The sequence below is a fragment of the Papio anubis genome, chromosome 15, assembly GCF_008728515.1.
Source record: "Papio anubis isolate 15944 chromosome 15, Panubis1.0, whole genome shotgun sequence".
Lineage (NCBI taxonomy): Eukaryota > Metazoa > Chordata > Mammalia > Primates > Cercopithecidae > Papio > Papio anubis.
Genome location: NC_044990.1, coordinates 74,928,330 through 74,950,296, shown reverse-complemented (window position 1 = coordinate 74,950,296; position 21,967 = coordinate 74,928,330). Strand labels below are relative to the sequence as shown.

At 38.0% G+C, this 21,967-nt stretch overlaps 1 protein-coding gene and 1 long non-coding RNA gene across 3 annotated transcripts in view; one reads left to right on the top strand and one right to left on the bottom strand.

Annotated features, from left to right (window-relative positions):
- HS6ST3 (heparan sulfate 6-O-sulfotransferase 3) overlaps positions 1-21,967 on the bottom strand; it is a 746,570-nt gene that overhangs the window by 379,344 nt on the left and 345,259 nt on the right. The window lies entirely within an intron of this gene.
- LOC116270502 overlaps positions 1-21,967 on the top strand; it is a 45,552-nt gene that overhangs the window by 970 nt on the left and 22,615 nt on the right. For both annotated transcript variants that reach the window (XR_004178536.1, XR_004178535.1), the window contains exons 2-3: positions 1,565-1,622; positions 4,671-4,773. This is a non-coding gene — a long non-coding RNA (uncharacterized LOC116270502). The remainder of the gene's footprint in view (positions 1-1,564; positions 1,623-4,670; positions 4,774-21,967) is intronic.

The following is a 21,967-nucleotide window of genomic DNA, read 5'->3' as shown; positions in this document are numbered from 1 at the left end:
TGTATGCAATCGTACCAAGAACTGTTGAAATGTAAAAGAAATATTACAATCACATTTTTATCCAAATGAATATGTACAAATTAACATACTGCAACACAGCAACAGTAGAATTATCAGAATCCATCTTCTTTTCAAAACTGCATGCCTACCCCTGATAGCAGAGATGTTAACTGACCTACTAAGAAGGGTGCCTATATTGTCGGATATACTCAGTATTTTTCCATATTGTGTTATACTCTATTCTGAAATTAGTGTGACTTTCACAGTTTTTTTTTCTTTTCCAATATGATAACCAAGATGATCTCATGAGAAGCAAGTCCATGATGATCCTGATAGCCCTTTTTTGAAGTCAGTGATATCTCAGGTTCAGAACAAGATAAAGCATTTTTTCTTCCTTTCCTTGAGAACTTCTATAGATATGTATTTATTTTTTCCTCCTTATTTATGATAAAAATAGTAAACATCAAATAAGTATTAATTATATCCTACTACCACATCCCATTGTCTCTCCTGCCAGGATCAATTACAAATTGTAAATGTTCCACTGTTTTTCATATAACCTCTTTTTTTTTTTTTTTTTTTTTTTTTTGAGACAGTCTTGCTCTGTTGCCCAGGCTGGACAGCAGTGACACAGTCTCGGCTCACTGCAACCCCCACTTCCAGAGTTCAAGCAATTCTCCTGCCTCAGCCTCCCAAGTAGCTGGGATTACAGGTGCTTGCCACCATGCACAGTTAATTTTTGTATTTTTAGTACAGACGGGGTTTCACCATGTTCGCCAGGCTGGTCTCGAACTCCTGACCTCAGGTGATCCACCTCCCAACCCCCTTGGCCTCCCAAAGTGCTGGGATTATAGGCATGAGCCACCACACCCAGCGACATCACCTCTTTTTTACAAACCTCTTCATTTTTATCAGTGTCTCCTGCAGTCTCCAGTTCCCAGGTGGTTTTAATAATGTCCCAGCTCCCTCAGAAAACATATAGCAAAAAATGGACATATGATCTAGGAATTTCAAATCTCAAACTGCAATTCAAAGGCCACTCTTATCTTTTCTTTTCTTTTTTTTTTTTTTTTTTTTTGTCTTGAGAACTTAACAAATGTAACAGATGAAGTAGGCAGGACAGTCCCTTAGAACCTATTCCAAATGTTAAAAAAGAAAGTCAAATCAGAACCAGAGCAGTTAAAAAAGGAAGTCAAATCAGAACCAGAGCAGTTAAAAGAGGAAGTCAAATCAGAACCAGAGCACCTTGACTATGGAATGCAGCTGCTTGCTAAGGCTTTGTTCCTTCGTCATTAGTTCTGACCCTTTTGAGTGAGTCTGAACTCAAAGAGAGAAATGGCTCCATTAAAAGAACTGAGCAGAAAATATCTAAGAAAAACTTCTCTGGATATTTGGTAATAAGATGGAAGCATCACAAATCAGACGTAGTGCAATCAGTCCATACACTTCATCTCTCTCTCTCTTTTTTTTTTTTTTAACTAGCAATATAATTACATGAATAAATGCTTAAAACAGAAAAAACATAATTTGGCATTCCTAACATCCAGTATATTCTTGACTCCAGGTTTTCAACCATTACCGTCAAGCACAGGACTCAGTAAATGCTTTTGGAATGAATGAAGGTAAGACCACAGTATGAGAATACAGAATACAAAGCAGGAATTGTGTTTACCTGGGTAACGATAGAAGAAAAGATACTACATGTTAGTAGGCAAATTGGGTCTTATTTTTTGTTAATCCTATTTCCTCCTCGGTTCCTAAAACTATATGCAATACTACTGGCAAGAAAAAAGTTATCTAGTAGAATAGGAATCTTATCCACTAGCTACTGAACCCAGTAGTATAGACTCTTAGCCTTCTTGTTGAGGAAAAAAGAAAAAAACTCAATGAAACAGGTGACATGATTGTAAAAAAAGAAGAAAAAGGAAAACAAGTTTTCTTGGAAAAAAAAAAATGTCTACATGCAATTTATATCTTAAGTAAAATATTTTAAATCTTCTTACTCAAGAGTATCTAATGATGAGATTTCCAGGTCTAAATTAACAGAGCTACTTCTCCTTGATACAGAAATAGGTTCCTATTGATCAAATTCAGCAGAGGGCAAACTAAGCAGTCTTGTCTGCCCATCTGTATGTGTTTTGCCAGCTCAGAATTTCCCTAAAGAGGAACAGAAGTGCTTGGAATCAATACTGTCCAATCCAATTTTTTTCCATGGCTATCAAGGAGAGTTCGGTAATTAAGAAGCAATTCCATTAAAATGTCTAGTACCTATACAACAATCAACAGGGACTCAGATGATTTTCTGTTTCTGAAATACTATTTATGTGTTCACTTTGCGCATCACATTTATGTAACTGCCTCATTGTCACCAAGCAAATAACAATTTTTCTCTTTCTCCCACCTGACAAGCCAGAAGTTGAGAGTTAAGATGAATAATTGTATGTTGTTTGAGGTTGGGGTTATCTTAAAGTAGTCCATCCTGGCATCTTAAGGTTTGGGACATTAAGCATTTCTACAACTTAAGCAAACTGCTTCCATTAAGTATTTTAAAGGTAAATGTCAATCTACCTACATTCAAATAACATAAATTTTCTATTAAAAGAATAAGTGTTTGTCCACTGAAATATACTTCCGAGTAAAAACAGTATAAGAGCAGGGATACCTACTATCCTGGAATACCTACTGTAGTCATTCTACTACAACTGAATAAAAAGACAAAAAATACATTTGTCCTTTTAAAAATTTACCTGGAAGAGCTGAGTTTTTATAATTCCATTGTCCAACTAAACATACACATAATAAAAGGCACTCAATGAAACTGACTCTTCACAAAGGATAGCATAGCTTCGTCACTCTACCAGGAACAACTTAAGAAATTGGGAGTACTCAACTCAAGAGGCCTAGGTTTAACCATCAGCTTTTGAAAGGCATTTGGTCATTTTTCCACAGTAATTCCACTGGCCTGGCTACTTCTATTTCACAGAAGCACAAGCTTTCTGTTTCTACTATAGAGTCAGCATCAAACAGTTTGAAACTGTTGTAAAGTCTTTAGCTAACAACCTGAATATGAACAAATAGTTCACACTGGTTTACAATAAAGGCAAAATTCTACATTATTTAACCATCAAACTTTTATTTCAAAACTATACTCAAAGTACTAACTGTAGCCACTTGTTCAAGTTCAAGCCTTATTGTTTAAATTTTTGCCTAATTGCCTTTAATTTTGTTTTATCTGTCAGTTAGTGGCTGGAGACACAAATATATAGACCACAGAGTAGATAATCAATAAGTGATAGAGAGACTGATACTCAATTACCCCTTTGTAGGCTGGGTGTGGTGGCTCATGCCTGTAATCCAAGCACTTTGGGAGGCCAAGGCAGGCAGATCACTTGAGTCCAGGAATTTCAGATCAGCCTGGGAAACAAAGTGAGACCCTGTTTCTACAAAAAATAGAAAAAAAAAATGTAGCCAGACATAGTGGTACATGCCTGTAATCCCAGTTACTCAGGATGCTGAGGTGGGAGGATGGCTTGAGCCCAGGAGGCTGCAGTGAGCCTTGATCATACCACTGCACTCCAGCCTGGGGGACAGAGTGAGATGCTGCCTAAAAACAACAAGAACAACAACAAACCCCTGTAGTGGTGAAAACATTATTTTCTGCAACTAATACTTATTGGGATCTACTTCCCTCTTAAGAGTCCTTGCTTAATTTTACTACATTTTAACATCATGTCAAATCAGTAAACTCTAATGCAAAATGATCTTGGTTAATACACACTGGTAAAATTAGTAGTCAGATGGACAGACAAAAATATAGAAGCTGAGTCCTGATCTAGAAAGCGGAAAAGGTTAGGAATTTACATCACTCACCCTCCCAGACACAGTAATTCATTTAACTTCGATTTATTTCAGCATATCAAAGATATTGTATACTCTTCTGCTTGGCTGGCATAAAGGCATATATATTTTTTTTAGGGTTCCATAATATTATTCCCTGGTAATAACAGAAGTGGCAAAAATAAAACAAGAAGTGAACCAGATAATCAGTTTTTAGACTCAAAGTCTTAAAATGTCAGTGCTCCTATTCCTAACCACCGTCCTCATGATCTGAGGGTTCTACTGTCTACAGTGACTCACAGTCAAACAGACTGCAAATCTCACTTTTCTAATGCAAATGAGTCTCTCCATCCATTAAAAAAAACTAAATGTTTTAAGTTGTAAGTAGAAAGCTCTGCTCCTTGCTCCTTTAGCAAACGCCCGTCCAAGTGAAGACAGCATCACACATGAGCAGATTTTAGTGTTATAATCAATGCAACTTAAAAACATTGATCTGACACATAGTTAGTATTATGAATAATCATTGTGCTGCATGGTAATTAGAGATAAATGCTAAGTCGTTCACATAAATGACTACAATTAATGTTAGGTTTACACAGCAAAATCAAATTTTCATAGTACTACATTTTTCATTAAATTATCCCCAAAATCAACGATTGCTATTATACATAGTCATTCTCATACTCACATTGAAAAAGCAAAGGTCTCAAATCCTACTCCTCCATGGCTGATCCGCATCAGCATAGACCCCACTATGATTTCACTGATGGCCCAGAGCTGAGGCACATTCAGTTCCCAATACATGCCCTAAATTCCAGACCCTTAATCCACAGGCTCCATGAAAAGGCCCAGCGCAACATGTTCAATCTTGACAACATCTACTGCCCACAGAGCCAATGTTAAGACAGCGGAAACCCTGGACTCAGAAGGCCAAGGGTAAGCTAGGGGTGGGGGAGTGGTAGAGGGAGAAGGGAGAGATTCTTCCCCTTTTGCGTCAACTTCTTTCAAGAATCTTACAGAATTCCTTCCAATGATGACCAACAGGGCAAGATAAGGAGGATAAGATAAAGGGGAGAAGACCCAAAAAGGGAAGTGTAGTTCTCCTTAAGACACTCTTTTCTATATCCATGTTTGGATCAAACTTGACTCTCTTCAATACTGCCATCAAAAGTTAGCCAAGAAATATTTAAAATTTTCAGATTATTCAGAGTTGGAGAAAAGAAGGGGTGTTATGTACTAAGCAGTGCTGTGATGTAATCCTAGTCTTCCTGTCCATTTGATTTCCAGGCATATAGTGACTTTGAGGCTTTCTGAATGAGCAAAGTAACCAGTAGCTAATAAAATGGCTTGTAGCTTCAATAATAATTCTACCCTAGAACCCGTTTTCTGCTTCCTTCAATGCTACTGAAAGGACACCATGGGTGTACTACCTGAGGAAAGGCATATTGAGGCAGGGCCTGGTTATTTTCACTTGGCTGTTGAGAGATGATTCTCCATGGTGTTTCTGCACATCTTATAGCAGCTTTTGTGCTGGTCTAATCTTTTAAGGGTGTTTGTATGACAAACAGTCTTAGAAGATAAAGATAGTGTCTTCGTTTTTTATAGCAAGCAAAGTGTACACATGGACATACAAAGAGGAATAATAGTCATTGGAGACTCCAAAAGGTGGGAGAGTTGGAGAGGGGTGAGGGATAAGAAATTACTTATGGAATACAATTTACCCTATTTGTATGTGGTTACTGTAAAAGCCCAGACTTTATCGCTGCACAATATATCCATATAACGAGAATGTACTCGTACTCTCTAAGTCTTTCTTTTTTTTAAAAAAAAAAAAAAAAAAAGAGCATTTTCCTCCAGGGCAATGGTTGGTCAGGTTTACACATGATCTATAGTAAAATATTTGGCTTTTTTATACTCAGGGGTCCTTAGCTGTGTCACAAATCCTTGTGTGCACCTGTCTTGCCATGAGTCTCTGACCCAAGGGTCTCATGTCTCTTGCCAGCATCCCATAAAACTATGGCAGGGTAACCTGTTAGCTTGCAAGTAGGGTAAAATTTCATCATGCAATTCCTCCCAGGTAGTAGGGTAGAAAGTTCCTATGGATTCTCTAACTCACCCTGGGGGGGAAATAAAAAACAGAGGAATGTCTTAGAAAACATAGAGGAATTCCATACCCCAGGGTATGGAAATAAAAAAACATAGAATAGGTGCCAAAAGAAAATTAATAGCCAGGCATAAAAGAATTTCTCCAAGACCTGGGAGCAGCCATATTTCCCTAAATAATCGAACAGTTCCCTTAATCGTATATTAGAAAAATGTATATTACTTTAAGACACAAGACTTTTGTGATTCCTGATAGAACCGTTGGTAATTGAAAAAAAATCAGAAAGCTAATATAACTTTCTTAAAATTCACATTTTTAAAGAGCAAATTTGAATGACATTGAAAACCCTATTTGTGATTGCATATATTAATTTGCAGTCTGCCTCCAAAATGTTAAAAGCAAGCTAAATTATTTTCATGTCAATGGATTTTTGTCAATCTTTTAAGGGAAAAAAGGAGAACTTTGTAATTTCTCAGAGTAAGAAAAACGTCTCCTTCAACACTTGAGTTCCTGCTGCTCAGTGGTGTCATTTCTTTGGAGCACAAACTCAATATTGGTCCAGAAGACAGCTATTTACACTCAAGTTCTGAATCTCTATGAATTTAACAGGTTTACGATATAGATGTACTGAGGGTTATGTTCTCCTTGGTTAGTTAATGTTCCACGACATTTAATTCTGCATTACACAAATACCAGTAAAGAGAGTGAAAAATAAAACAAGATGCAAATTTTATGTTCATTGCAATGTGAAAATTAGGCCACAGAAAAATTCCTGGCTGGATTCAGAGTTTTCTTGTGCCAACTAAAGCCTTGGTAAAATGTTAAGTTATTTTTCGCCAATTCAACAGAGGTAAAAACGATCACATAAAAACCAGACTAAATAAAAACAAGTCAATGAGGCTGCTACACATAAAGCTTTATACAAATGGACGATCAAAACATTTCCAAATGTCAGGAATTCATTTAGAAATTTATAGTATCTTAAAAAAAGGAAAAACCTCCTAGTATAAATTTGCTTTTCTGTACATTTAATCCCAACCTCTCATGATCACAAAAATATCTATCTTCTCAATTTCTAGAACCATATCTATAATGTTAATTTGCAGAGTACAAGCAGTCTTCCAGTGCTATATCCCAAAGGTGGCCAATTTAATTACAGTGTTTAAAGAAGATGGCCTAGAAGGACAAAACTGTACATAAAAACAATCAACCCTGCACAAGACGGCTTTTCCTAATCATTTTTAGACATGCATAAATCAGAGATGCATTTGTGTTAGCTAATCACTACTAATGAGACTTGAGCAGAGAATTCAAACTTCAATATTTAGCTAAAATCCTGAAGTGTAGCGTCTGAATTAAATTAATAGCCTTGCTTGGAAAGCTAAGATAAAGCATTTTACATTTTCTAGATTTGGTATGAACACTCAAGATTGGATAATATGACTATGCCTTAACCTTTAGACTAGAGTGAAACTGAAACAGAAAGATGCAAAACCAGTCTTGCCAATACTGGAAATTCAAAATAAAAATATATTTTGGCTTTTTTTAAGGATAAAATTATGTTATCTATATCAACATCATTGGGTTTATTTATTTCAATAGTAGAAAAATAGGTGACGTGACTACCATCTACCCATCCTTTGTCCCCCTAACACTGGGTGATTTTTTAATGTGTAATACTATTATACATTAAATTACATTACACATTGCATTTTTAATGTGCAATACTATTACACATGATTTTTTTTTTTTTTTTTAAGATGAAGCCTCCACCTACAATTCTCACTTTAATCAGCTGTGCTTTCAAATGACAGGGAGGCAGCAAACACATTTAAAATATAGGTGCTAATCTGCGTTACCTGTGGGTTTTTTTTTTTTTTATTATACTTTGAGTTCTAGGGTACATGTGCATAACGTGCAGGTTTGTTACATATGTATACTTGTGCCATGTTGGTGTGCTGATTTTTAATGAGGTAATACTATTCTATGAAACATGGAAAAAGTTGGAAATAAACTAGCTTAGGTCTAGCTGCTTTCATGACAGAATAAATCTGCTTCTGTAGTATTGGTTGGTCTTCTGACATGGCAAAAACTGATTCCACCTGAGGCCTTAATATAGGGGTTTGAAGGGCTCCCATTAGGACTTCACAAGCCACAGCCGAGTATGTGTCTAACACCAGCATATTTGATACCCGCCCAGACTGTTTTTCTAGTATCATAATTTCACCTCTTTAGCAGAGATGCCAAATGTTCTATGACAGGCTACAACTGCACTTTTGGCCACATCTATTTCATAATGAGCAGGGACAGTTACTGCCTTTTTCTCAGCAAAGAAAATATTGCTACAACATAATTGCTTATTAATCATAGGCACAGTTTCTATAGACAAGTTAGCCAGAAACCTCTGAGGCAATTTATATGCTCAAGACAATCATCTCAACTTCTTGTGAAACTGATAAATATTTGTACTGAAGAATGAAAGAGAGATGGCCTGTCTCCAGGGTATGGAAAAAATACTCAATAATCATTGAAATCCCAGCTAGAAAAAAAACACAGAGATAGGCAAGCAGCGGTCTATATTCAACACAAAATGTTTAAAGACATCTTTATCTAAAAATAAACAGATCTCACAATAATTCTATAAAAAGTCAACTACAGTGAGATTTTTCACAAACATCAATGTTCTGTTCAGATGAATAGACATGTTTTTAAATAAGTCTCAAAACAAACCATAGAAGTTCCTATGGCAAATACCAGTGGGAATAAAGAAAGTAACAGTCTATCAAATAGGTCATAAAACTGATAAAAAGCCAATTGTATATCCCCCCAAAAAATGACTTTGTTCAAGCCAACTCATTTATAAGAACTACCCATCTCCTGGACAGCATGTTTCCAGATTCACTGACCTACCATTGAGCAAAACATTTGTTTGAGGTCAGCAGGGCAAGTTCCACATATCACAACTAGTTGGGTCTTTGGAACATAAGGCATAAATATGGGGAAAGGACCAAAATAAAAATTACTGTCCAACCTGAGGCTGCTCTTTGATGTGTTTTCTTAAAATCCAGGGTACATGTTTTATCTGTAGTTTTCATAAGTCAAATTAGAGTTTTAGCAAGCAATACAATGTAACGCACAACACCTCTCATCTCAGAGAAATTCTAACTTTTAAATTCTATCATCATTTTCATAATGGAGAAGGGCAACAAAAGTCATCCAACAATGCTCAATATATCTGGAAACTGTTTCCAAGAAGTAAGTCTCTTGTAAAAAAAAGCTAGATAGCCTACTACTTGCATTCTCTATAATAATGAACATCTATATTGTTACAGTGTTCTGAACATTTAAATATATACACTGATTACATGTAGAGTTATACACATATATGTGAATATGTACATTTATGTATGCATGTATATACATATGGGAATATATATATGGAGGTATGGTCTCCTGAGGATAAATTTATTTGATTATTTGAGATTTAACATGGGCCTACCCTATAAAGAGATCCGCTTGGAAGCTTTATTTGGTAACAATGAAGCCATTGCCCAGGAGTAGACTAAGAGAGATAAAGGCCTGAATCATGAGAAGTATCCTCCCTTATAGAACTCTGCAAGAAGTGTAATCATCAGGCTGGTAGCAGAGGGATAAATTTTATTTCTCCCAGACTGGCACGTAGATGTCAGAAGGAGCGCCTTGGCAGTATCTTCCTGGGGTGGAAGGGGAGAGAGGATCTTTTTTGGACAAGAGTTCATAGTAAGCATGGTCATTCTAAAGACTTCCAGATTATGCCAGGCACAGTGGTTTAAGCCTGTAATTTCAGCACTTTGGGAGGCCAAGAAGGGAGGATAGCTTGAGCCCAGGAGTTTGAGACCAGCTTGGGAAAGATGGTGAGATCTGGTCTTAATGAAAAATTAAAAAATTAACCGGGTATTGTGGCACGCGCCTGTAGTCTCAGCTACTCAGGAAGCTGAAGCAGGACTCCTTGAACCCAGGAAGTTGAGGCAGCAGTGAGCAATGATCACACCAGTACACTCCAGGTGGGCCACAAACTGAGACCCTGTCTCTAAAGAAAAGACTTCTAGATTACACCAACTTACACCAAATGTAGGAAAAAAATGAAAATAAAAACTATACCCCATCCAAAAATATATGCTCATTCTGTGGCTGCTAACGTGCAGGGCATGACATACAAAGATGAACTAAACAAATACTGTCATGGTCTAATGCAGACAGGCAAACAATTTCAACACAAACTAAGTGCTACAGAAGAGATGCAAGAATACAGAAGGACACTTTGTTAGAGAGACATGAGGTAGGAGGGGTCCCCAGGGGAGGCCCTCTGGAGTTCAGCCTAGACAGTCAAGTGGATAAGGAGGAAGAGAAATTGCAGGGGTATTAGACAAGGGAAAAATGTACAGGGGCAAAGAGAACATGATATATTAGAAGCATAAATGGCTTAGGGAGAATATCACCATTATTTTGAGTATTTATTAGGTGCCTTGCACCGTAGTAAGCACTGGAAATACCCAGAAGAAAGCTGTGTTCAGGAGAGCAGTGAGAAATGAGGACTGAAAGTTTGGCTAGAAGTAGATTGAGATGGGCATGTGGTGCATTTGGTTTGGTATTTAGCTGTAAGTAATTTAAAAACCATACAGTAATTTTAAACAAGGGGAAAACATGATCACACATGAGAGAGAGACATTCTGGAGGCCTACATAAGGATGATGACAAGAGTTGATTAAATTTTAAGGAATAGACACAATTAAGCAGGTGTATATAAGCGGCATAGAATTTAAGACAGTAAAATGTATGTTTAGTGGGCCGATTTTTAAAGGTAACCAAGAAACTTTGTGCCAAGAGAAAAAATAAGTTGCACATGCTCAAATTTTTAGGCCAGAACTAAAGAAGATTTGAGAAGTCATAGCTCTGGCTTCAACCAGCTGCAATAACTGTACCATGGACAATTAGGTGAAGGCTCCACAAGGATAAAAGTTGGCTCTATGTTTAGGAAGAAGAGCACCATCTCCTCAGACTGTAATAATGACACAGCTCTGATGAGTGGTGGAACACCAGGCTTCTTGGTCTTCGCACCAGTTTTGATAAAACAACACAGACACACATGGAATGGTTTTAAGGAGCGGAAAGTTTAATAGGTAAGAAAGAAGGGAGAAGACAGAAGGAAGACTAAGAGAGACAAAGGCCTGAATCATGAGAAGTATCCTCCCTTATAGAACTCTGCAAGAAGTGTAATCATCAGGCTGGTAGCAGAGGGATAAATTTTATTTCTCCCAGACTGGCATGTAGATGTCAGAAGGAGCGCCTTGGCAGTATCTTCCTGGGGTGGAAGGGGAGAGAGGAGACAGATGGAGGCAGGGCTCCAAAACCCAGAGAGGAGACTCCTACTGCAGGGTGGAAACCAGCCAGTTATATGAGGAGGTGGTCTGATTTGCATAGGGCTCAGGGGATTGGTTTGACCAGGCATGTCATTCACGTAGCCCTTGAAAAAACTGGCCCTCCCACCCAACTCTTGCAATATGGAAATACAGGGCGCCATGATGTTCTATGCCTGTGGGGATATGTGGGGGCAGCCATGTGCCAAGGGCAAGAAGAAGGCAGAGGAATCGCCATGTTTGGGTGGCCCCAGTTTCTAACAGCCAGCATTTGCATGTCAAAGGTGGCTTTCCTGCTAGACAAGAAATGTTTCCGGAGCTGCTTTAAAAGAAACAAAAACTTCCCCAGGACCCCTTTTCCTCTCTATCTGCCTAAAATAATTTCTTAGTAACTCCTATAACAATAAGATGGAAATGAAGAAAATACAAGGCTCTGGAGAGAGGAGTACACAAGTGCAGGTCTTCTGGGAGCTCAGGATGAGGTCTCAACCGGGATGAGAAGCGGAAGAGGAGGGGGTGAGGAAGGACTGACTTTGGACAGTTATGGATGGAGAGAATGCATGAAAGCGATGACCTTATTATGCCAGTGAGCTTTGCCTCCAGAAATGGTTCAGCTGCTTAACTTGTTGAGCAGGAGTAACAAGAAGAAAGAAGTTGGTACGTTGCTGAGGGTGCTCATCTAAGAGCCACGGAAATCCCAGTCAACAGAACACAGGACAGCATGCAGGGTAATATGTGATATTGGAATAATTCAGAAATTGAGGGCTCTAGCTAAAAAGTGGATAAGTTGGAGACTAAAAAGGTAGAAGAAAAAAGGACTTGAAGGCACACCTAGAGAAAAAGAGGTGTGGAAATGAGTGTGCTTCCTCGTTTCTGGCCAGAGAATGAAGTAGATAATAGACTCACTATTGACCTAAGGAATTCAGAAGGGCCTCATTTTGAGGGCGAACTGCTTGCCTTTCTGGAACACAGTTTCTTTACATAGCTATAGAATAAGGGCGTAGTCCCAGTGTGCTCTGATGGCCACACCAGCATTGGCTGTCTCTGTGAATAAAAAGTTCATTGAGAACATTCCACATTCCACTTTTAGCCAATGGATCTCACACACTGCTCTCCTGGACCCATCAACACGCTTATTCTTTTCCACTGCCAAAGTTGCATAAGAATTCAGTAAAAAAAGAAACCGCCAGAATAAGAATAGTGACATCCAGGTCAAAGTTGTCGGGAGTGCCCAACAGTAACTGTGAAGTGGGAGGTCACACCAGAGACCCTACCAATTATCTTCCCTTATCATTGTGAGAGGGGACAAATACTCCCACTTGTTACCCTGCACCAGTCTTGTCACATATAAAGAGTTCTTTCTTCGTTAAGTAGGAGAGATCAGAGAAAAGCATGCATATATGAAGGTGTTACTGTTGGGTATGTCAATATGCATAGTAAGATGCTGCTAATTAAATTTAGCCTCAGTTTACTGGTCTAAAAAAAATGCCTGAAAAAATTTTAACTTACTTTGGAAATCATAAAAGTATAGCGATTGAGACTGATATCCAGCTTACATAAATTCCATAAATAAAATGCTTTTTACTTAAAAAACAACTTTTTTTTTCTTTTTTTTTTTTTTTTTTGAGACGGAATCTTGCTCAGTCAGCCAGGCTGGAGTGCATACGATCTCGGCTCACTGCAAGCTCCGCCTCCTGGGTTCACGCCAGTCTCCTGCCTCAGCCTGGCCAGCAGCAGGGACTACAGGTGCCTGCCACCACGCCCGGCTAATTTTTTTGTATTTTTAGTAGAGACGGGGTTTTACCGTGTTAGTCAGGATGGTCTCGATCACCTGATCTCATGCTCCGCCCGCCTTGGCCTCCCAAAGTGCTGGGATTACAGGCGTGAGCCACTGCGCCGGGCATTTTTTTTTTTTTTTCCTGGGTCCAAGTGATTCTTATGCCTCAGCTTCCCAAGTTGCTGGAATTACAGGTGCGTACCACCAGGCCTGGTTATTTTTTTTGTATTTTTAGTAGAGACGGGGATTTCACCATATTGGCTAAGCTGGTCTCGAACTCCTGGCCTCAAGTGTTCTGCCTGCCTCGGCCTCCCAAAGTATTGGGATTACAGGTGTGAGTCACCACATCCAGCCATAACACTGTAATTTTTAAATTACTATTATTTTTGCCAAAGTGGTATGAAAGAAAATATATAGTGTACTCTCATGGGGTTAATGTTGAGTGTTTAATAAATATTGCTTCCATACTAATAGGCTTTAGTTATTATTTAAAAGGAGGCATTCTGGGTTTAACAATATATTCATTATCTATAAGACTTCAAATTACCTTTTAAGTAGAAATATTAAATGTAAATGAACAAAACTCATTTAGTTGTCATATACCCTGGATACAAACACCCATGTCGAGCATCTCCTGACACAGTTTTTGCTCAACTGATTGTTTTAGTTCATAAAAAACGTAATAGCTTCAATGTTTTCTTCTTCAGTAAACACAGGGTAATATCTGGTTCAATGCTTTCCAGCACAAAATTACACTGAAGAAAGGCCAATGTAATAGGTTTGACCTATTATTTTTACCTATTTCTTTCCAATTTCCACAACCTATTGTACCATCCAGCATCTCTAATGCAGGGTAATTCATTTCTGACTCTACAATCGACCCCTAAATACACTGAGGTCATTCACTACATTTGATACCCCCATTTTTTAAAACAATTTCTCCTTCCACTTACATTATGCTTTTATTTAGACAGAGCATAGTATGCTCTAAATCTTCTGATCTTCAAAGAGTATGTCTATGAGATTCAAGTGCAGTTTGAAAGTGAAAAAACAGAAAGCTGTAAAAGTGCTGTTTCAGCCAATGCCATCCATTCAGTCTGTAAGAAACTACCAGATGAATCCTTTGGTTTCACATCACCATCCTGACAGAAATCACATATATAAATAGCATAGTAACAATATCCATTTTATATACCATATAATTGTATTCTTTATCATGTTCAAGTCCTTTTATTGCTCATAAAAAGGTGAACTCTCTACTAAATATATTCCTACATAAGAAACCCTATCATTTTGTATCATATTGAACCCAGAAAGCATAGAATAAAATATTGTTTATGCACAATCCCATTGGTGTTACAATACAAAAATAAAAATTTTAATATCCTAGCATTAAGAAATTAAGATTGATTAAATTATTAGGCTGTTCGCAATACTCAAATTTTGTTCAACTTATAGAAACAAGACTAAGACCTCACTGTTTAAGTGAATGTTAATTAACATGTAATGTGCATTAGTGGGAAATCATCATAATGAAATTTCCCTTTTGTTCTCACATCAGGGTCCATTCCACAACATCTACATGCCAAGTGAAACCTACATGCCAAGTGAAATAGACTCCTGGTAATTCCCAAGAAGCCATAAGGTCTTATTACGTCACTTTGTATGGCACTTGCCTTTATACACCACAGCCCCATGTACCTGCCACATTTGAGAATTTATTTTTAAATTTTTATCAAAGTACACATGCCCATGATTTAAAAGCAAGTAGCCCATAAGGATCTACAATAAAAGAAGAGTTGCCTGCTTCACACTCTATACTTTTCTCCACCTGTCCTTGTCCCTGCCATCTCTCAGCTTTTCTCGGCTGTTATAGAAAGCTGTAATATGGAAATAATAATAATGTAACTAGTTCATAGTGAAGGTTAAGTGAATGTGTGTACGTGAATATGTACAGCAGTATCAGGATCGTGGTTCACACTATGTAAATGCAATCTGTGATGATTAATTTTACAGTATCAGGACCGACAGTATCAGGACCGACAATATCAAGACCTGGGACAGTACCTGCCCCATAACTAGAACTAAGTCTTTGCCTACAGGTTGATTCCAAAAGCTGAAAATGAATAACAAGTACTTACTTTGCCATAACTACAGGGAAACCATTTACTTCTCCATTCAAGCCACAAATATTTACCAGGTAACTACTCAGGTTCAGACACTCTTCTACATGCTGGGAATAGAGCAGTGTACAAGGCCAACACAGTGCTTACTTTCTAGTAATGAAGAGACAATAAATAAGTGAATAAATAATGCCATTTTAAATAGAAATTTGTGTTATGATTCCTTTTTTTAAATAGTGATCAAAATTAGGCTACATTTTAGTCTGCTTTTTAAAAATGATTTTACATTTGTAAAATGCAAATTTTTTTTACAAAAAAGTCATTTGTTAAATGATCTTACATTTTAAATGATTTTACACTTTAGTCTGCTTGTTTAAAATTTGTGTTATGATTCCTTTTTTAAATATTGAACAGAATTAGGCTACATTTTAGTCTGCTTTTTTTAAAATAATATTTTCTTGTATATTTTTCCTTTCTCTGTCTTTGTTGGGAGAATTATCCATTTTTTACCTTATGTTGCTCAATTTCTTCTTCATTCTTTCTATGGATTGAAATTTTTTCCATTTTCTTAAAGTTGACCAGTCTCCTAATGTAATTTAGGATATTCATACGTGGACCAAGATTTTTCTTGTAAAGCTGTTTGTTATTCCTAGAATTTCAGGGGGTTATTTGGTTTGTTTTTTCCCTATGTTCAATTCCTTTATCGTGTTCTCAGACTTTTTTTTTTTTTTACTTCCAATTCTACTTTTTATCACATTGAACTCACTGTTTTCCCAGAACCCTACTTTCTGAAGTCCTCTCTTCTTCTCTCCCATCTGGTCTCCCTAGGTGTGCTACAGAAATGTCATCCTGCGGTTTTGCTTCTCCCTTGGATGCACTGCTATTTGAAGCTCATAAGTTCATTTTTTAAATTCTCATCCTCATTTTTTTCTGCTATGCATGTTCAAGTAACTTCCTAAGAAAGAGTGCAAAACTGAAAATGACTTTATTCTGGTTTCCTGATTGATAATTTACCAGGACATAGAATTATTGGCTGAGAATTCTTTCAGAGATGGAAGTCAGTGTTCAATTGCTTTCTAGGATCCAGTGTGCTGATGCACAGTCAGGGAAAAAGTGGATCTTTTTTTTTTTTTTTTTTTTTTTTTTTTTTAGTTAATAAGTTTAATTCTCTTCATTTAACCTTTGTGTTCTAAAGATTCAAAATGATATTTTCAGCCAGGGGCAGTGGCTCATGCTCAGAATTCCAGCACTTTGGGAAGCCAAGATGGATGGATTACCTGACCCCAGGAGTTCGAGACCAGCCTGGGCAACATGGTGAAACTCCGTCTTTACAAAAAATTAGTGGGGTATGGTTGTGCACAGCTGTAGTCCCAGCTAGTTGGGAGCCTGAGGTGGGAGGATCACCTGAACCTAGGAGGTCAAGGCTGTAATGAGCCATGGTCACTCCACTGCACTTCAGGCCTGGGAGACAGAGTGAGACTCTGAAAAAAAAAATCTATTATCATTCTGATCAGCCCACTGTCTTTTCAATGTGAAAATTTTTAACTCTGGAAAATTTTCTCAGATGATTACAAATTTATTCCCATTGATTTTTTTCACTTATTAATTTCTATAATTCCTACCAGTTGAACATTGAACCTTTATAGATTGATTTCTGTGTCTTATCTTTTTCTCTTATTTCTGGTCTCTTGTCTTTTTATGCTATATTCTCGCAGATATCTTAAAAATTTAACTTCCAAATCTTCTATTGTATTTTGTATATCAATAATAATATTTTTTACTTTTAGAAGCGCTTCTTTATTCTCTGATTATTCACTTTTACAGCATCATGCTCCTGTTTTATGGATGTAATATCTCACATCTCTCTGAGGAGGCCAATTATAACTTTTTTATTTTTTGCGCCTTCTGAACTCTGAATCACCTGCTTCCTTTAAGATTAGTTTTTTCCATGTTTTTGTAGCTTTCTCTGTAATGCTGAAGACTTTCCTCAGCTGTCTCGGTCTTCTTTGCAGTGTTCATTCATAGTAATAATTGTGTCTCTGTGTTCATGGGTGACACTTGTCAACAGGTCAATTTGACTTTAGGGTGAGCCAGTGAGGAGCCATCATTGTGCCAATGGCTCCTCAAGTACTGCTGGGTGGAGAGTTTTGCTCTGTGGCACCATCCCTGCCATCCGTTTTCTTGATGCTCCCCTGTCCCCCACTCATCCAAAAAAAAAAAGTATATTCAAAATTTTTCAAGTCTTTATCCTACTTTGGGCTACTGTAATAAAATACCATATACTGGGAGGCTTAGAAACAACAAGTGTTTATTTGTCACAGTTCCAGAGGCTGGAAATCTAAGACTAGGGTGCCAGCATGGTCAGGTGCTTGGTGAAAGCCCTCTTCCTGGTTTACGGACAGCAGTCTTCATGTTGAATCTGCATATGGTGGAGGGAGAGCCAGCTAGCTCCCTCTGGCCTCATAAGGCTACTAATCCCAATAGGGCTCCACCTTCATGACCTAATCCTCCTCCAAAGTTCCCACCTCCAAATACCATCCCATGGGGCTAGTGTTTCAACATAGGAATTGGAAGAGACAGAAACATTTCAGTTCATCGCAGACAGAAACATTCATCCATCTATTTTTAAATCAACTTAGCAATAAATGCTGGAGAAAAGGTAGGGGCTAAAGGGATTAATTATTCCTCTGCATTTCTCACTGTCAACCATTTTGTTTTTTTATAGTCTCAAGACTATTTCTTATAGTCTTGCTGGGATTCCTTAAGTCAAACCACTGTAGTCTCTGCTGCTCTGAATAATTATCCATACTCTTCCATTTTATATCATCCAAAAATTTCTAGAACCCCATTGTCCCCTTCTCTTCACTTTTATGTGATGATACCAGTTATATTTCTTCAGTGTGGTATTAATAAATTCTCAAGAACAAGAGGAGATAAAAGCATATGCAAGCCATCTTGAACTAAAAAAACCCAACCTTCCTTCCCTCCCTCCCTCCCTCCCTCCCTCCCTCCCTCCCTCCCTCCCTCCCTCCCTCCTTCCTTCCTTCCTTCCTTCCTTCCTTCCTTCCTTCCTTCCTTCCTTCCTTCCTTCCTCACAGAATCTCTCTCGGTCACCCAGACTGGAGTGCAGTGGCACAACCTCGACTCCCTGCAATCTCCACCTCCCAGGTTCAAGCGATTCTCATGCCTCAGCTGCCCAAGCAGCTGTGACTACAGGCCTGGCTAATTTTTGTATTTTTAGTAGAGATGTGGTTTCACCATGTTGGCTAGGCTGGTCTCGAACTCCTGGCCTCAAGTGATCTGCCTTCCTTGGTCTCCCAAAGTGCTGGGATTACAGGCGTAAGCCACTGCACCCAGCCAACCCTCTTTGATTCTATATTAGGGAAAATTAACTTCAAGTTTAGCCTTAACAGAAAAAAAAAAAAAAACCCACATACACACACACACAAATAGGCAAGATCTGCCTAAAGAATACTGACTGGTATAAATGGGGCATATCACTCTATCAACATATCAGTAAAGAAGCCCAGTCCTTTTAGAAATGGTGTCAATTCACCATACTGAGAAGAGAGTTCTATTTCCGTCTGGTTTTGTCTACCCATCTAAAGCAAAAGAGAAAATTGACCAGTGACTACCCAAAATTACCCAGCCTGCCTGACTTGAATTTATCACATAATTAGAATCCTCTCGTTTGCAGAATCTTCTATTCACAATCTTCTATTCTTGTTTTGGCAGCTAAAACTCTGGTTAACCACACAACCCTAGCCTCTAGACATGTACTGCTTTAGCATTAACAGTCACATTCACACTTATTCTGAGTCAGACATCATTCCAAACATTTAACATATATTAATTCTGTCAGTTCTCACACAACCCTACAGAGGCAGGATTCTTATTACTCACAGTTTACAGGAAACTGAGGCACAGGTAGGAAGAGTAACTTGCCCGTGGTCACACAGCTGCTAAGTGCCAGAGCCGTGAAATAAACGACACACAATCAGGTTCCAGAATCTGTATTCTCACCCTCTACACATGCTATCTCCTCGCTGTGATTTACAATTAATTTATTTGAATTGCTTTGAAAAAACCGCTAAACATATGTCCCTTGGAATTACAGTTAGCATTTTATTTCTACGGGACAAACGGAACCATCTTGCTATAATTTAAGAGATTACCACAACCAGTCTAAAATTACTATCTTACATTTTTATACTTTTAGAAATACACATGTTATCTGGATGGAGATCTTAACAGCCTTCGATGGGGTTATTACATGTTTCTAATAGATAAAGAGGACCAGGACCAACTGGTGATAGAGCTAGGACTAGAACCACAGTGTTCTGCTTCCTATTCCACTGTTCTTTCCACCAAAAAATGTGGCCCACACTCAAATATAAGATCTAATTGAAGATCTCTAGTGGCAACATATAACCATCTTTTTTTTTTTTTGAGACTGATTCTTGCGCTATTGCCCAGGCTGGAGTGCAGTGGCACAATCTTGGTTCACTGTAGCCTCTGCCTCCTGAGTTCCAGCAATTCTCCTGCCTCAGCCCCTTGAGTAGCTGGACTACAGGTGCCGGCCACCATGCCCAGCTAATTTTTTTGTATTTTTAGTACAGATGGGTTTTCCCCATGTTGGCTAGGCTGGTCTCAAACTCCTGGCCTCAAGGGATCCACCCACCTCGGCCTCCCACAGTGCTAGGATTACAGGCATGAGCTACTGTGCCCAGCCATAACTATAATATTTTAAATCAGAAAAGATCTCAGAATTCTGGACTACCTGGCCTTATAGATAATTTCTCAAGATATTTAAGAAGTTTCATTAGCATCATCTTCAGGCATTATTGGTCAGGAACAATTAATTTTGAGGTCTCTGAGTAAACTCAGTATATTTTGAATGAAGTGGTAGTCACAGTAAGCCAACTCCTCTGACTCAGAAATGTGAATAACAATGGAGTGCCCAAAGTAGCTATTCTATGATGAGCTACAGTGGATCAAACAAGAGCCAAGTAGAGAGAGATAGAACGGAACACCAGACTAGAAGTTAGCAGCTCCGGATATGGCTTCTGCTTCCATCCCTAACCTTGTGTGTGACCTTGAATAAGTCATTGCACCTTTCTGGACCTTATCTGTAAAATAAGAATTTCACATAAGAGTATGCAGTATGATGAAACACTAAGTCAGAATCTAAGATTTGCATCAGAATATGGTTAAAATTTGTGCATGTAATAAACCTTCAAATGCTCTTGTTTTATATACCAAACATGAAGAAGAAAGGACATCAAATTATTACACAGTGAATACTGTGTATTAAGACACAAGAATCAGTCTGAACTGAAAATAGGCATCAGTCCCTGGATACAGTGGTGTTTATATTGAATGAATGAACAAGTAGCAAGAAATATATACGTTTAGAGCAGTGAAACTCTTAAAGATGAATGTTGCTGACATTTGTAAAGAGTAAGAAGTCATGACATCATAACAGAGTGTCCCCCAGCGAGTTCACTGTTAAGAGCGTTACTCCTTCCTAATACAGGTTGGAGATTTCCAATAACATTTGTCTGTGCCTCTGACTGTCAAAGGAATTTACTGTGAATTTACACAAGCAAGAAAGAAAAATTAGAAAAGAGACCAATCCTCATACTTTTTAACATGAAGAGTATCCCCAGTTGGGTTACTGAGAAAACAAAAGTTCCCCTAAAATAATTTAAGTGCCTTTTCATCAGATGTATTGAACTGTCAATAGCAGTTCTCTTTTCCCTAGCATGTTATGAACTGACTACAGCAAGAAAGATGCTGAATAAGAAAAGGCAATGCCTCAACCTAAAATAATAATCTACCTTTGTATTCAAATGTCCTCTTCATTTCTGAACATCAGCTCTGTTTCTGATCCCTTGTTTTTACCCCATATCGTCATGAAGAATGAGTCATCAGATTCTCTGAATTTAATTCAATAATTACGCATCCTCATGTGTTCAGTGGTACACTAGCCCTGCTGGGAGAAAGATGTGGCAGAAAGGTGGGGAGGAGACCGGAAATGAGAAAGAAGTGATAGTATTTTCCTTGCCTTCATAAAATGTAAAATCTTCAAAGCAAATAAGACTCAAAGAAGACAAACATTGAAGAGACTGAATAATGAAACAAAGTAGCTGATGATACTCAGCAATTAATATCATAAGCAATAAGGGACTGAGGATGACTAAGAAAGACATCAGTGCAGAATGGGTGGCCAGGGAGATCTGGAAGGAGAGAAAATTAACAAGGTCATGCTAGAGAATGGGCCTAATCTGGATGTCCATGAAAAAGAGGGAGGCATCTTGAGCTGGTAAATGCAGAACTCAAAGATCAAAACTTAGTGGAGTTTAGTACAGGAACAAAGAGAAAACAGACCACATGGTGACTTGGGTTGTGTGAGGAACACTCACGACATATTTGGTAGCTAGTACAGCCTTCTAGAACACTGTCCTAAAATATGCTCCCCCATTGAATTTGTGAGGAAAGCAAGAAGGGTTAAAAGAACAATAGAAAAAAAAAAACATGGAGGCCCTTTTTCTGCTTTTAATGCCCTCCACCTAGAACTTTACCAATAAACGTATTGGAATGTTCACTTTTGCTACAGGGGTTATATTAGTTTGCTAGGGCTGCCATAACAAAATACCATGGACTGGGTGGCTTAAACAACAGAAATTTATTTTCTCACAGTTTTGAAGGCTGGAAGTCTAAGAACAAG